General features: G+C 38.4%; 1 long non-coding RNA gene across 11 annotated transcripts in view; it reads left to right on the top strand.

The window, feature by feature from the left end:
- LOC140599369 (uncharacterized) overlaps positions 1-16,265 on the top strand; it is a 90,965-nt gene that overhangs the window by 34,165 nt on the left and 40,535 nt on the right. Inside the window, exon 3 of one of the 11 annotated variants that reach the window (XR_012002183.1) lies at positions 14,043-14,391. The exons of 6 other annotated variants lie outside the window; for them this stretch is intronic. This is a non-coding gene — a long non-coding RNA (uncharacterized lncRNA). Of the gene's footprint in view, positions 1-2,045; positions 2,671-14,042; positions 14,392-16,265 lie in introns of those variants that run through there. 4 more of the 11 variants (XR_012002182.1, XR_012002177.1, XR_012002174.1 and 1 more) reach the window with 4 other exon arrangements.

The raw sequence follows: 16,265 nt of genomic DNA, 5'->3' as shown, positions 1-16,265 counted from the left end.
CCATCATTCATTTAGCCCATCCCCCCACCACTTCCTCTCCAGCAACCCTCAGTCTGTTCTCTATCCTTGTTTTTTATAGCTTGTTAGTATATTTACTTTTTAAGTAAAGGTTTTCTCAAAACAAAAGAATTTCCCATTAAGATATGATTTATAAATAGTACTTTTAAATAGTTTGTTCAGTTTTCATACTTAACTTTTTTCCGGCAACTTCTTTTCCTGGCTGCATTAGGGTATCTTGTACTTTATGGGTAAGGAACAAATAATTTGTTAACTGAACAAATGATTGCTTCACTTTTTTCAGGTTTCAGGTGGGTAATTACTTGGGAAAGCAACACCTTCAGTTAATTCCTTAGCCAATGTACATATAGGCAACTGCAATTTTCAGGAAGAGCTTTAAATCTCAGGGAATCCAATGAATCACATTTAAGTTAAAGATGCTGCAGTATGAAGCACCAGTCAAAATGCCAAAGAAAAGGCAACCAAGGCACCATGTTCAAACTTCTTAGTGAGGCTTCCGTCTTAGAAAAGTATCCCTTGATGGTTTATTTCCACCAGGGCATCAGAGACAGCAGCCTGTTCCACCATCTGGGTATAATAAATGAAGAATTTGAGTCATAAAAATTTCTACCCAATTTAAGATGCACAGTATTGCTTTTCTCAAACTAACTGCCCCTGGCAGTTCTAGTTAATACTTCCATTCAAAACACACACACACACACACACACACACACACACACAAAACAAAACCCAAAACCTTGAAAGCCTCTTAAACTGACATTTAAAATAATTTGGGAAACAATGCTAAGGTTTAATCTCTTTTACATCAAACTTCCTGTGAAATATGATTGTACAAACTTTCCCCAACTCTTCCCCACTTATGGCAGACCTGCTGGGAAGCAATGTAAAGGATAGAAGTCAGTGTCCCCTAGAAAAACAAATGATAGGACAATGTGCATTTTAGATTTATCCACTGAACAGGGCCTAACCAACAGCCACAAGAGCAAACTCAATAAAGAGGACTGGATTCTACCAAGCAAGAACAAAATGTGTGTGGTTTTTTTTAATTGCTATTCTAAAGTTTGAATCTTTGTCAAGCAATGCCCATAATTTATTTCCAGCTCATAGGAAAATATTTTCTACTTAACTATTTGACTACTACAGCCTCTGTAAGATACTGGTGTGAACCAAGAGTTAAAGACTTAAAAGGGACAAAAAAATGTATTTTTTCAAAATTAACTATGAGTCATCTTTGATTGACAGACTCTTTAGAAGAAGGAGGAGAAAGAAGAGGAGAAAAGAAATCAGAATGAGAAAGAAATATCTCTTCCACCTCTCCTTAGTAAAAATTTAATTTCTTAATTAGATTTTATTAAGACAAACCAAATTTAACAACCTAAATTTAACAACCTAAAAGAAATCACGAGTCAAAAATTCTTTTTTTTTTAAATTTTTATTTATTTATGATAGTCACACACAGAGAGAGAGAGGGGCAGAGACATAGGCAGAGGGAGAAGCAGGCTTCATGCACTGGGAGCCCGACGTGGGATTCGATTCCGGGTCTCCAGGATCGCGCCCCGGGCCAAAAGCAGGCGCTAAACCGCTGTGCCACCCAGGGATCCCACGAGTCAAAAATTCTTAAACTAACTTTATAAGAATGTAAATTTCTATACATGAAAAACGAATAGAAATAAGTTGGCTCAAATGTGACCAAGAGTTACTTTCACTATTGTGCAAAAGCTCATGCATGTACATAAGTACATAAGAACATCAAAATCATCCCTTCAAAACTGAACAAGGGATACAGACTCTCACAGATGGAGAAACCCAAAATAAAGAAACATGGAAAAAAATCAACTGCACTAGTAAAGCAAATAATTATAAATTAAGGGAAAATGCTATGCTTTATCTAGTAAGCCAACAAATGTTTAAGAATGATAATATTCATTATAGTGAATTTGCAGTGAGATATAAACTCTTCAACATTTCTAGGCAGAGTGTAAATTAGTTTAACTTTTCTGAAATAATTCTTTTTTTTTTTTTTTAAGATTTTATGTATTTATTCATGAGAGAGAGAGAGAGGCAGAAACACAGGCAGAGGGAGAAGCAGGCTCCATGCAGGGAGCCCAACGTGGGACTTGATCCTGCGACTCCAGGATCACAACCTGGGCCGAAGGCAGTGCTAAACCGCTGAGCTACCCGGGCTGCCCCTTCTGAAATAATTCTAACTATAAACTCTAAAAGAATTTTAAAAACACAGTCTTTTTAAGTCAGTATATTCATTTCTAAGGTTCTGTTCTTTAAAAAAAAAAAAAAAGTTAAAGAAACTCACCAAAACTTATGTAGCAAAATACACACGGTTTTCATATAATAGTGGAAGATTGTAAATAATCTAAATGATAGCAATAAATAACCAAGAGATTTCACAGGATTGTATATGATGTCATCATTTAAAAAAAATGTTTCTAAAAGTAAGTGACAACAATAAAAAATGCTACCCATGGACTTAATGAAAAAGTGGGACACAAAACTATATATGCACCATGACCACATTTTGGTTAAAATGCATGCATAGAAAAAAGACAGGAAGGAAATCAAGAATATATCAACAGAGCATAAAGGAATACTATATTTTCTTCTCTGTACTTCTGTATGTTCTATATGTTTTATAATAAACATTCTTTAAAAAAAATTCTGATTTTGGAATCATAAAAATAGAAATGCACTATTGACGCATCCTTGTCAGATAGATCAATGGGATATAAACTTGGTTTCAGAAGGAAGTCAGTAAGTGCAAAAAATACATTTTTTGAAAATGTATTTTCAAATCAAATACAATGTATTTCAAAATACATTTCTAATTTTGAAATTCAGAGCTCAAATTCAACCTGATCCATTGAGCTTTCCATGGAAACTCCCTTAAATATTCTAACTCAAAGAAAACTCTCCCTTCAAAAATTCACATTTTGTTTGCATGCATCTTTTCACTTAATATTTTATAAATATCCCTAATATTGATATCCTGTCCTGAGACCCTTAGATGTGTTAACTGTTATTATTCCCATTTTATAGGTGGGAACAATGAGGCATAGAGCAGTTACGTAACTTGCCCAGAATCACACACCTAATAAGTGGTAGAGTGAGGATTCAAATACAGTTAGTACGACTTCTATACCGGCTTTCTCTACCGCATTTTAGCATGTTCTGTTTTGTGGGCATTTTATGTGTGTTTAGTCTCCTCGGTGATAGTACAGTTGCTTTCTAGTTGTGTTAGGGGCAAGCATAAGACATTCCTAAAACTTCTTTTACTTGTCTTCAAAAAAACCCAAAATGGTGCTATGGATTAAGGATGCTGACCATAAAGAAAGCAAACAAGTCAAATGTATTTATATAAGCACCGAACTCTCCAGGGGGAGTACTTTAGAGATTAATATTATTGATTTTCAAGGCTTGTTCTCTAGACATAGATCTCTAAAAGGCAAACTATAGCTCATCTACACAACCGTATGTTCCAGTCTTAATTTCTCTGACACAGCAACATAGAGACTAAATTTTAAATTTTTAAGGTTTATTTGAGAGAAAGAGAATGTGCATGTGTGCACGCAAGTGCAAGTGGGGAGGAGGGCAAAGGGAGACAAGGAGAAGCAGATTCCCCCTTGAGCACAGAGCCTGACCTAGGGCTCCATCTCACTACCCAGAGATCATGACCTGAGCCAAAATCAATAGTCGGACACTTGACTGATTGAGCCACTCAGGCACTCCAAGACTAATAGAGAGAGAGAGCATGAACAGGAGGAGAGGTAGAAGGGGAGGAAAAAGCAGACTCCCCACTGAGCAGGGATTCCCAACATGGGGCTTGATCCTGATGGGGGAACACAGGGCTAGCTGAGGACAAGGCACAAGCCTGGGGCAGCACATTGACAAGTCCTTGAAATAGGCAAAGGGACATTCCTCTTCAGACTCAACTGCCTCGATGTTCATACTTTGCTAAGGGCAGAAGGCAATTTTTGCCCAACTCCCAGGAGCCTGTAAGTCTACTTTAACCTATAAAAATTCCTTTAGAAATTTCCTTTATCTCTAAACTCCCAAGATACATGTTGGCAATCATCCCCCAAGCACATGGTCCACCGATACACATCTGAAGGGTCTCATGACTCAGGTTTTATTGGACGGTAATAAGTGACCTTTTCCCAACAGTAGCTAGCCCCCTCAAGGTCCTGGAAACCATGCCTCCAAAATTCCTTAGAGAGTACAGCTATCCTCAATTCCCTCCCAATACCCTCCCAATTCCCAGGTATATAATCAGCCACCCCTCACAGGCCCCGGGGCAGCAGCTCTTCCTGCCCACGGGTCCTGTCCCATGCTTTAATAAAACTACTATTTTGCACCAAAGATGTCTCAAGAATTCTTTCTTGGTCATCAGCTCCGGACCTCACCTATATTCCAAAACTTCATCAATCCCAGGACCCCAGAATCATGACGTGAGCTGAAGACAGACACTTAACTGACTGAGCCACCCAGGTGCCCCTAATAAAAAATACTTTTAATTGAAAAAAATCAAGATGTCATTTTGAACCACCTTTCATATAAATCTATTTATTACCTGTGGAATTCTTTTGGACAAATGCAATTCAAAGGTAGAAAACGAGGAAGGAAGAAATGAAAGACACTCCTTTTGCATTCTTGCCAAATAAACAAGCAGTTTATAGACTTGGCTTCTGAAGGGAGTCAGTGAGTACAAAGCACAGTTTTTGTGCTACCTGCTGCCTCAGCCAGCTTGGTAGTGGAACATGTTTAATAGCATGTAATGTGATGCAAGTTTGGGGGGCAAAGAGGACAGAAAATGCAATGTCTCATCCAAGTGAAATTATTGGGGAATTCTGGGTTTATAGATTACCCAAATTAGGTTTTGGCCAGATGATTGAAGTTAAGATCTCTAAATGGATAGAAAAAGCGGCTGGACATTTACTGACCAGGGCAGTTAAGGACTCTATGTTACAATTCAGTTGAAAGCCAAACCTTCCAACAGTGGCCCCTGACACGAAGGCTGGCACAGTCTTGATTCAGAAGAAAGAGTGCCAACTTGTTGAATCATCAAATCATTTCCTAGAGCAGATATTTCTTGGATGTCTCCCATGCAGTTTCATCAAGGCAAGGATCCTATTTCACGTATGAGCTCATAGCCCAAAGAGATGTCTATATGCATATTCAGAGAAGGGTTTAAAGGAAGACACAAGAATATTTTTTAAGCATCAAGGTGCTGAAGGCAATAAAGGAAAATACTAGGCTTCTAGGGCTGGAGTGCTGAAAACACAGCATGATCCTTGTAGATTGCTCTGACCACATATACCTTTTCTAGAGACTGTCACCATGGTTCTTACATCCCACATTCCTTTCCTTTTTAGAAAGCTGTTGTGCTATGTACTAATGGAAACTGGCAGCTCCATCAATAAGAAAACTTTGAAGTTTTGGTAATGTTTGGAAGTCTACATTTATTGGATCCTGTCTTTCCAATTCCTAAATGTATAAATAGCATAGCACCCTACTTTGGTAGGTACACAATGTATGTCATTAAATTCCTGATTCCTTTTATTGCAACGTGGACCTGGTGCAGTAAAAAACCATAAGCCCATTTTATGCAGTCTTTCCTTTCTATTGTCACTGTGACATAAGAAGATACCCCTGTTGAAGGGTATTTTGGTAGAGCATCTTCTGCTTCAGGGGTTTACTATGGCAACCGAAAATCCAACTGAAATACCTACCTACAGAAAGAATTTTAAGGTTGTCCAGCAACTTGCCTCTTTCTATCTACATCCTCACAGCTAAGCGTCTCAAAATCCTTTGTGTGTGCCTCCCCTCCCATTTTTCAGACTGCAGAATTTCCCCAGTGTTTCTATCTGCAGGGAACGGCAAACAATTTCCTTACCTGCCACAGGCCATCGCCATCACATTTTAATTGTCTTCAAGGCTTTTCGAGAGAAGAATCCTGTTGAGACTTTGGAAAACCTGGTTTCTAGTACTGAATGAAGGAAAACATATAATCTTTGCCTTATTTGCAAATAAGTGAAGATCCTTCTCCCAAATAGCTCACAGTAGCAAGGATCAGCGTCTTTAATATGATTTGAAAGTGCATAAAGGTGCATGGAATTATGCACATACACTATAAATACATACAGGTAAATGCAAACAATCTTTAAAAATTATTGGTTGATTCATAGTATGGAGTTAACCAAAATTTACCTGCAAATGGCCAAGTCATTCATATTCAAATTAAAAGAGTCTTTTAGTGTCATTCAAAACAATTAAGGGTATTGCCCTAAAAAGATAAACAGTGTAATAGGTCTTTGAAGTAGGAACTGGTTCAGCTGCCTTTCTCCCCCAATGTAGTCCCTTCAAAATCATCAAAGCAATGTTCTTAAAGTGTGAATGTCTTACAAGTAGCTCCTAATGGATTCACCCTTCACTCTGTTTCTCACTAATCAGAGGTAACCTGACTTTTACGTTCCTAATTATGACTCTTTCAAAGAGCATTAAAGCTAATATTGGTTTTAAATGGTCCTAAATGCATCTCTGCTTTTGACCTGGGCTGCTCTGACCAACATACATCCTGATATTAGAGCAATCCCAAAGACAGTATGTCCCAAGGGCACTAGTCAGTAGGACTCCCCCCACCCCCCCACCCCCCCCACCCCCCATCACTTCTCTTTCTTTTCCCTGAACCACCTGCAGGATGTCCCCTAAGTGGTTGATTTCCTTAGACCCCTTCCAGAAGAGTCCAAGTTTTTCAAAGGCTCACTCTAGTCTGAAAGAGTGATTTTCAAATTTAATGCACTTAAAAAAAACATAAAAACCAAACCTTTATGGGATATTGTTAAAAATGAAGACTCCTGGGCCCCAAATCCCAAATATTTTTAATCCAGTTAGGGTGAGGCTGGGATGTGCATTTTAAATATGCAGGCTAACCTATGCAGGTGTAGTTAATCTGCCTTTTGAAAAATACTGTCCTATAGAATAATGTCCATTCTGGACCCAAATAACTTTTCAGGCTTATCTCCACATTAACTCCCAAATCCCAGCCTTAGTGTGTGTGTGTACATACATGCACGCACACAGACATTAGGCCCCAAAAGATGACACACAGCCTCACCTGTGTGCTCTTCTTGTTCTCTCAGCTTTGAATGTCCTTCTCTATCCTCCCACCGTGTGAAATCTGTTTTCGAGGTCTTACCTAGCTCTGAAGCCAGTCCTAATATCTCAAACTAGAATTCCCCTCTTAAAATTTCTGGAGCACCCAGTTTTTATGCCATGTGACCCTTAATAAAATATTCCTTGCATTTACATTTATTTTTTAGCCTACCAGCATTCATGATTAAACTGTAAAATACTTGATAAGTATCAGATCTCACTTATCTTTTTAGTCCTAGCAGAGGGCTATGAACATAATGGCTGCAGAGTAAATGTTTGTGAAATTAAACTTACTTTAGCTAGGTCTCTTAGATGTATTTAAGGTTAGTTTGTTAATATTTTTGCTGTCTTCCCTTGGATTATTGAGGCAGAAATCATCTCTGAGGTAGATATAATACACAACCCAGCTAGCGAAAATTTTAAGTTGCCGTGTCTGCATTTTGAAAGTCTGCTTATCTTGTTTTGCTAACTTTGAGTTCCAGAATCTTACCCATATTACACAAGCTGTAAATATAAGTATCCAAGTATAAAAATATTTAGGATTATTCATTAATGAGGAACTTAGAAAGATACCAAAATATTTACTTAAAAATTAAATGATCCTTGGGGTACCTGGATGGCTCAGTCATCTGACTTTGTTCCAGCTGAGGCCATGCGCTCAGGGTCCTGGGATCAAGCCCCGCATCTGGCTCCCTACTCAGTGCACAGAGTCTGTTTGAGATTCTTTCTCTCCCTCTGCCACTCCACCCACTTGCACTCTCTAAATGAATGAATCAATCAATCAATAAATAAAATCTTTTTAAAAGATTAAATGATCCAAAAATTAGAAAACTTTATGTTCATCAAATTAGCAAAAAATTAAAAGGAGTAACATTATATGTTGCTTGAGATGAGCACCCCCAGATATATGGGAGCATAAACTGGAACAACAGTTTTGGAGGAAGGTGATAGATTAAAATGTAAAGTGTAAGAATTCACTGACCCAGTCACTCTACTGTTTCGTATCCTTCTCAGAGAAATTCACGTACAAATATACCGAAAAATACACAAAAATATTCATTGTATCATCAAGTGCCATAGCAAAAGACCTATCAGTAAGGAGAAGATGTAAACGAATATGGATTATGGTCATGCTACAGGGTATTCATACAGCAGTTAATTATGAGATACATCTATATAGGCTGACATGAAGGATCTTTAATGTATATTCTTGAGCTTCAAAGGAAAGTTGCTGCACCTGTATTGTAGGATACTCTCTCGTTCTTTTTTGAAAGCTGATCCTGAAAGTCAGTAAGATACTATCTCCATTTAAGTGCAGTTGCAAATGTAAATTTATGTGTAAAAAGGCACAGAGGAACATATTGCAAACTGGTAACATGGGCTCCCCCTCCTAAGGCAATGATTGAAATTGGCACAGTAAACGTAGGGGGACGGAGAGGTGGGGTGCAGCCAATAGGAGACTTCTCTTTTATTTGTATTGTCTTAATATATTTTAAATGAGCTCCTATTCATGTATTACTGTCATTGTAGAAGCATTTTACATAAATGACTTGTGCTGCAAAATGACTACATCCTACTACGTATTTTGTATATGCATATTATACATATACTATATGTATAGTATACTATATTATAAGGTTAGCTTCAAGCTGTAGTTACCAAAGGATGTGCAGAGATGTCTGATTCCCTTTCACGAAAGACTGACACAGACATTAAGTAGCCTGTCGAAAACAGAAATCTGTTCGCTATGGTAACGCTCAGTTTCTTCCTGTTTCCATGGGTTCTCTTCTCAATGTTACACTCGCCCTGTCTTATCATTATCCTATCCCAGGGCTGAGGAGAAATTACAGAAGTCCTTACTCTCTACATCTACATAAATATTAAGCAGGTTCTCCAGAGAAATAAACCAAAAACCTATATATAGATATATAGAAAGAAATTTATTATGAGTGATTGGCTTACATGATTCAGAAGGCTGTGAGGTCCATGATTCTGCTGGAAGTCCAGGAAAGCCAGTGGTATAGTTTCAGTCCAAACCCAAAGGCCTGAGAACAAAAGGAACCAAGGATATTAAGTCCTAGTCTGAGTCTAAAGGTCCAAGAACCAGGAGCAGCAAGGTCTGAGGGCAGAAGAAGAGGTATGCCTCAGCTCAAGCAGAGAACTAACTCTCCCTTCTCCCACCATTTCATTCTACTCACGGCCTCAGTGTATTGGATGATGCCCACCTGCACTGGTACACTCCTTTACTCAGTGTACAGATGAAATGCTAATCAATCTCATCCAGAAACACCCTTATAGAGAAATAATGTTTGGTCAACTGTGTGGGTATCCCTTACCTAGTCAAGCTGACACCTAAAGTTAACCATCACAACCCAGCATTGCCCACTGCTTTGTATATTAACCAGGAATGGCTGCACAGAACTATACTTCTTCTCACTAACATGAGCAGAAGCCACAGCTTCTGAATGGTATATTCTCTGCATGCCAGAAGAGAGGAATATCTTTAACTCCCCGTTCCTGTAAAGGTCACTATGAATGGGGGTTCAAGCCAAAACGGATTTTGTTCTCCCTTTGTTCCTACCCCTTGAAAGAAACAAAGAAATCAAGTTATTCCTTATTTTTGTGAGGCTACTGTTTCTATTATTTTGGAAAGCCCTGCTTAGGAAAACAAATTAGAGGTTACAGGTAAGAATTGCTAGGGTGCCCCCTGACTGAGATCCTTAGAAGAGACATGTTAAGTGTACAGTCCTAAAACTCAAGCTTCATTATGCTCTTGATAAATCCCATTTGCTTGAGGTATCATATCAGTAAATGTGCACCTGGGGCTGTTTAATCATTTCACATCCACTGTCAGGTGACTTACAGGGCACTTTGCGTAATTTAGTAAACGTTAACTACTTAGGATGATGGTGACTTAAGTACCTAAGAACCTAAGAACCTAAGAACTAAAAAAAAAAAAAAAAAAAGTAACTACCTATGAACTACCTAAGAATGGGGTATATGAACACATATTATGCCTTAAATTGCCCTAAGATAAAAAGGTACATCCTATAGGTCATGGTTAAAGTAAACTAAATCCATCTTAATACTAAAAGAAAAAACAGTGAAACATGCAGTGCCTTCTAAGGATCCACAAATTTAATGAATACAGATAGATCCCATTTTATGACAACACTGATTAAAACAAAAGAGGAGTTCTATTATTTGTAAGAGTTTATCAATACAAATTTTACACATTTTAGTTAACAAACTTTACAACTGTTAGAATACCTGTAGCAAAAGAAAATTGTTGCCCTTATAGTAACACTGTGATTATTGGAGTTTACACTATTTTCAGTGCCTCATGCTTTTTGAGATCATACACTGACATTCCCTTGAAAAATGTACGGACAATAGAAATAGTACTTTGGATTTCGCTTATGGAAAGCTGCTTGTAGTTAAGGGTAGTGTCTTGGAACAATGTGGGTCTCAAGCCAATCATAGGCCTATCCTAACATAATGGGGTGGGAATACTCACAGTCACTGAAGACCCATGATAGAGGCAATGATAATTTGAGAAAACCTTATTAGAATTTCTTTTTAATATTAAATGGGGGAATTTAGGCAGATTGTAAAGTTGGTCTTTACATAAATATTCTGGTAAAGTAAGACATTTTAAATTAACAATAATCTTATTCTATCTTATTAGGTCAGGCAAAGACACATTTCCCGGCATCTTCTCTGTGTATTTGGCAAATAATTTCTCTGACTTAAACTCTAGCAATCAGAGTCACCACCATCATCATTACCATAATGTCTGCTACAATTCCTAGGAGCCCCTCTCTGATCAGTCACTCTGCTGAGCACTACATGCATATGCTCCTTCCTTACTGTGAGATAGATGAGATCGCACAAAGGCACATGTTCCTTAAAGACTGTCTTGATAACTATGCTCAGAGCAGACATTCACTGTCTTTACACTTCCCTGGCATATCAGTTAGGAGTCTTCCAGTAACAAGTGCCAGGAAACACTAAAGTGGATTTTTTTTTTCATCTGTCACTAAAAATCCTGATAGGACCTATAGAGGCCCTTTTAGGCAGCCAACCTGAACAATGGTAACCTGAGTGAGCTAGAAGGGTCCACAGTGACCACTGGGCTGAATACAAACAGGCCCATTAGGTGACCCACCTCAAAATACCCATAAGCCATAGTTGACCAATGGGCTATTTTCAATTGGGCACAGGTACCAAAAACGGAGAACTCCATATGCTCCTCACCTCCCATTCCCCCACCACCTTTTAACACACAGTGTCTGCTTTGCTGTCCTGCCTGATGCTTCCTTGAGATGTATTCAGTAAACTTCCATCTCTTTGGTTCTGCCTTGGATAAATCCCTTCACCACCCAGGCCACCAGCCTACACCTGATCCGGTTGTCCTCCAGGACCACCTTCAGTGGAAACTTGATCCGACGTGTAACATGTGTTTTTCCCTGTTCTTCCATTCTGCCTTCCTCAGTGTTTAGCTGCTCTAGAAGCTCCAGGCTTTCCCCTTGAGATTAAAAAATGGAAGAAGAGAAAAAGGAAAGCTGCTAAATTCTACGACTCTCACATTCTCATCAGGCACATTGATTAATAACATTCTCAGAAGTCCTTGGACTCATCTCTTTGACTCTCATTGTCATGTGCCCAAACCACATACTATCACTGTCACAAAGGAGCAGATAAGATAAGGTAACTGGTTTAAGGAATCAGTTTACCCTTTGGTCTCAGGGTAGGATGATAATTCTCATGGATGAAAATGAAGTGGAAATAACTTCCTTACAAGGAATATTTTGGTGCTGTTGTCAAGAAAAGGGAAGAATGGAGGCCGGGAGAGACCAGTATAGATATCAAAAACATGTCTACTATATCTGCTAAGTGTTATTCCTAACTAGATAAGATAACCTAAAATTCTAATATAGCATCTGTTCATGTGCATTCAGGTAAAAATCATAAACAAAATTGTTAGTCCCTCATTCTCCTTCCAGTTCCTGAACAGGAGGAAAATTTTTTTTATCATTATTTGTGATTTAGAAAATCCTACTAAGAAATGTTATATTTAATTACTAGGTATATGGATTTTCTTCTCTATGAGAAAACCATGGTGACCTAATAACCATTGAAGTCAAAATCTTCTCACAAAGCAAAGATAATTTATGCAAGAGGAAATGGGCCCCAAAATAATGATCCAGATAATAGATCTTAATGTTCTTTCTATTTTTTTTTTAATTTTTATTCTTTTTATTTATTTATGATAGTCACAGAGAGAGAGAGAGAGAGAGGCAGAGACACAGGCAGAGGGAGAAGCAGGCTCCATGCACCAGGAGCCCGATGTGGGATTCGATCCCGGGTCTCCAGGATCGCGCCCTGGGCCAAAGGCAAGCGCCAAACCGCTGCGCCACCCAGGGATCCTCTTTCTATTCTTTATAGAGATTTCCAAGTCAATCTGACTGCTTACACCCATGCACACCTTCATAGTATATATCTTTTGAATTTTCTTATACAGATATGTTTTTACCCTTTTATTGAGATTTATTGAATTGCCAGAAACACATTTGTAATTGCTCATTGTGAAGAATTGAAATGTGTTCAGTGTTAACACATCTGAGTTTAAGATTGTTACATTTATTGCCAACATTGTACCCCAAATATGAGACCAAGATAGAATATTGTGTCCTGTATTGGTGAACCAGGTATGGACTTGAATTTTCATCAGACTTAACAGCAACAACATAAAATGTTTAAATGTGAATAAAACCCAAAAAAGTGAAAGGAATTTCCTTTTTCATATGTTCACAAAAGACTTATGTGGAATATTCTTTGTGGTGGTGGTCAGTTTACCACAGGAAGTCCTGTTCACCCTGCATTTAAATGGAGAGGTGGAAAATGTGTTGGAATAGGACGGATAAAAATTGAGTTCTAGACTAAGCTCTATCAATCACTATCCAGCTCTGTGACCTTGGGCAAACTACTTTTTGTCTCTGGGTTGCACAATGTACAGCTTGGCAGAGATTATCTTTAGAAGTTCCCAATCATGAACTTATTAGAATTTTGTGAAATGAACATACCTAATTAGGGAGCTCAGTTTACCCAAATATCTAAAATGGAACATTACCATCCATTTCCCTCCTAGGAAATTGATATCAGGTGATAGACATAGAAAGTTTGTAGGACAATTCTGGGTTTTACAAACAAATTTCCACGTACCTCTTTAATTTGCGATTACCTTAAGTAAGCAATTCCCTTTACACTTTTATTCAAAAATAACAAGCTGTGTTTGAAATGCTGGTATACACCATTTATTACGCTCTCCAACCCAAACACGAAAACATTTGTACTTATGTTATGACTTCACCTGGTGGCTTTCATTTTCCCCAACATAAAGACAGGGTGAAGCAAAGTAATAGAAAAATAGAAAACATCTTTGTCGGAAAATGAGATTGCAGCTGTGTAACTGGAGCACACAACCATAAATCAGAATGTCAAATCCAAAACACATGACTGTTTGCAAGTTCTCCATGTGCGCTCTAATGTGATTACAGCCTGGTTGCTATTATGATTTAAAACAAAGTCTTTCATGCTAGAAACAAAATGCGGAATGTGAGCCGCCTGGGGGAGAGAGCTGCAAGCGAGCTAGCGACATACCCCTTGCTGTCAGAGAGGTGGGCTACAGTATTTCAAGCGCTGGTTTGTCAGGTGTGAGAGAGCAAGAGGATACAAGAGGAACCTTGGCAGAGGTCTTAACATGAGGGACAAATTAGCCAGCAGTGTTCAGCTCAGCTTGACAATCTGAAATTAGCTTCTCTCTCTCCCCCCTCCCCATCTTTTTTTCTCCTGAGCAGAATCCTGAAGCCAAATACGAAGATTACAGAAGTCATTCTTTCCTGCCTATCACATAAACAAATGGCCCAGCTGTTATTGCTAAGATTCCAGTTTTAAACTTGGACTTTCTTGTATAAACTTCAATGTAATGGTATTTAAAGTGTCATAGGCAATAAGCATCTAATCCTACTCAATAAATTGTAGGCTCGTTGCATGAACTCCTAGAGCTGTTAAAGACAGCTGTGCTTTTTTTGTAATTTAAGTCATTTCCAAATTGGGCAAGTCTCCAGGTGTATTTTCAGACAAACAATGTGTACTAGAAAAGTGATGTTCTGAGTCTTCCAGCAATGGAATAAACACAAAGGAGTAAAAGCTGAGATACAAGAGAGTACAAACATCATTCTCAATCACCCCAGGAGGGCAGGCACCGACGTAGGGGTGCCAGGAAATTGGTTCTTATTTCCTTGGACTATTAGAATATGAGCCAGGGACTTTTCTCCCAAGGACCTTCTGCAAGCTCAACTACTCTTGTAACTAGTTGTTGGGCCAATGCCATAGATAGGTACCAGGATGGAAGATAAGAATTTGGTATTTCTCAAAATAGAACCATCAACTACCAGAGCAATGACATAACCCTGAAATAGAAAAAGCTCCTCCCATAGCTGATATTTAAAGTTTTCAGGAGAAAGCAGTTTCCACCCTGTGATGTCATTGAAACAAATCATCATGAGACCAAAGAATAAGAAGGAATTGTAAGAGGTCATTTCATCCAGTGTACTGTCTCTAAGAGGACCTGCAATAAAAACATTTAAAGAAGATTAATAGGTAATTATTTTAGATCCAAATCATCATTAAGTATTAAATGAATCCTCTTCTAATACTTAAGAGCTCTGAGTGGGCAGGGCAGGGAGCATATTTTTCTGTATCCACCCCAAGTTGAATATTCTACACTCAACTGATAGACCTGAGTAGGAGGAAGTCCAAGTTCTTCACCATGTTTTGATGATAGCTAGTAGCCCTGGGGGAGGCCATCACCAATGTTTGCCTCCTGGATCTGATTCCAGAGCAGGGGAGTATTGTTACTGTTTGACCTTGGTGGTTGTTTTATCACCAACGGTTGATTTGCACCTATAAGATATTCTTACCTACCTCTGTTCTACATTCTTATAAGGTACTGAGCATTATCTTTTGGGCTAAACACATATGATGTCTACCTCACTGTCAGCAATGCAGAGTAAACAGAGAAAGGCACAGGGAAAACATAAATCACAGACCTAGAGCCCACAGTGCAGTTCCCCTGAGTCCTTCTGTGGTGGGTTGAACTTCATCATAGACAAACTAGGCCTGAAATGAATCAACACCTCTTTCAGTTGCTGGAACATAGCACAAGCTCACAGGTGGAGAGAATTTCAGGCAATGACTCGGGATTACTTTTGGCCTAGGTGGACAGCTAGACAGCTACAACTAGTCCCAAAACTCTTAGAAATGATCTTCTGGATCCCTGCCCCAACACAACCCCCCAAATGACAGTTCTCCATGTAAAGAAAATTCCTACCGAAACTTTTAAGTTCAGGCTTAATAATTAGAACTTCTTCATGCAGGGATTCTGATGGCATTCTGACTGTCCCTCTTTGAGTAAAACACATCACCTCAGTGACAAACTTCACCTCAGGCAAAAACCATGGCCCACTGAGCAAAACCCCTTAGGCTTATTCAGTTCTGAGGAGAAACTCAAAGACGTAACCAAAAAATGTATACATTAAAGATTTAACCAAAAAATGTCTAGAAACAACTAATCTCTCAGTGTCACTTCAAACAAGTATAGCATACCAGACACATGGTATTTATCAAACAATTTAGTCTCTCAGCTAGCCAACCTATTGGGTCCCATTTCTGTCACTTAAAAAATCTCTAAAAGCCTACAAAAATACCGTCAAAACAACAAATGATAGTATTCAGACATGTGTTCCCAAGGCAATTTATGCAATACTACAGGTAGCATTTCTCAGTATATGCATAACTAAAATGCTCTTTAATTTTCATGAAAGTATCTTGAAAGAAAGGACAAGCCGCATAGAATGGAATGGTGGGTAGATTTTTTCAAGCTAAAAGCCGGAGAATGAAATTATTGAAACCATCTTCTGTTCTACTTTAATTTTCACCAGCTTTTTGCTAGTTTACTTTAACAAGTAATGTTTGATTGAATTCAGGCCTGCTTTTGTTTACAAAATGAACCAGAGCCA

Source organism: Vulpes vulpes, chromosome 6 (assembly GCF_048418805.1).
Source record: "Vulpes vulpes isolate BD-2025 chromosome 6, VulVul3, whole genome shotgun sequence".
NCBI classification, from domain to species: domain Eukaryota; kingdom Metazoa; phylum Chordata; class Mammalia; order Carnivora; family Canidae; genus Vulpes; species Vulpes vulpes.
The sequence above is the reverse complement of the archived record's forward strand: the minus strand, read 5'-3'. Positions and strand labels throughout refer to the sequence as shown.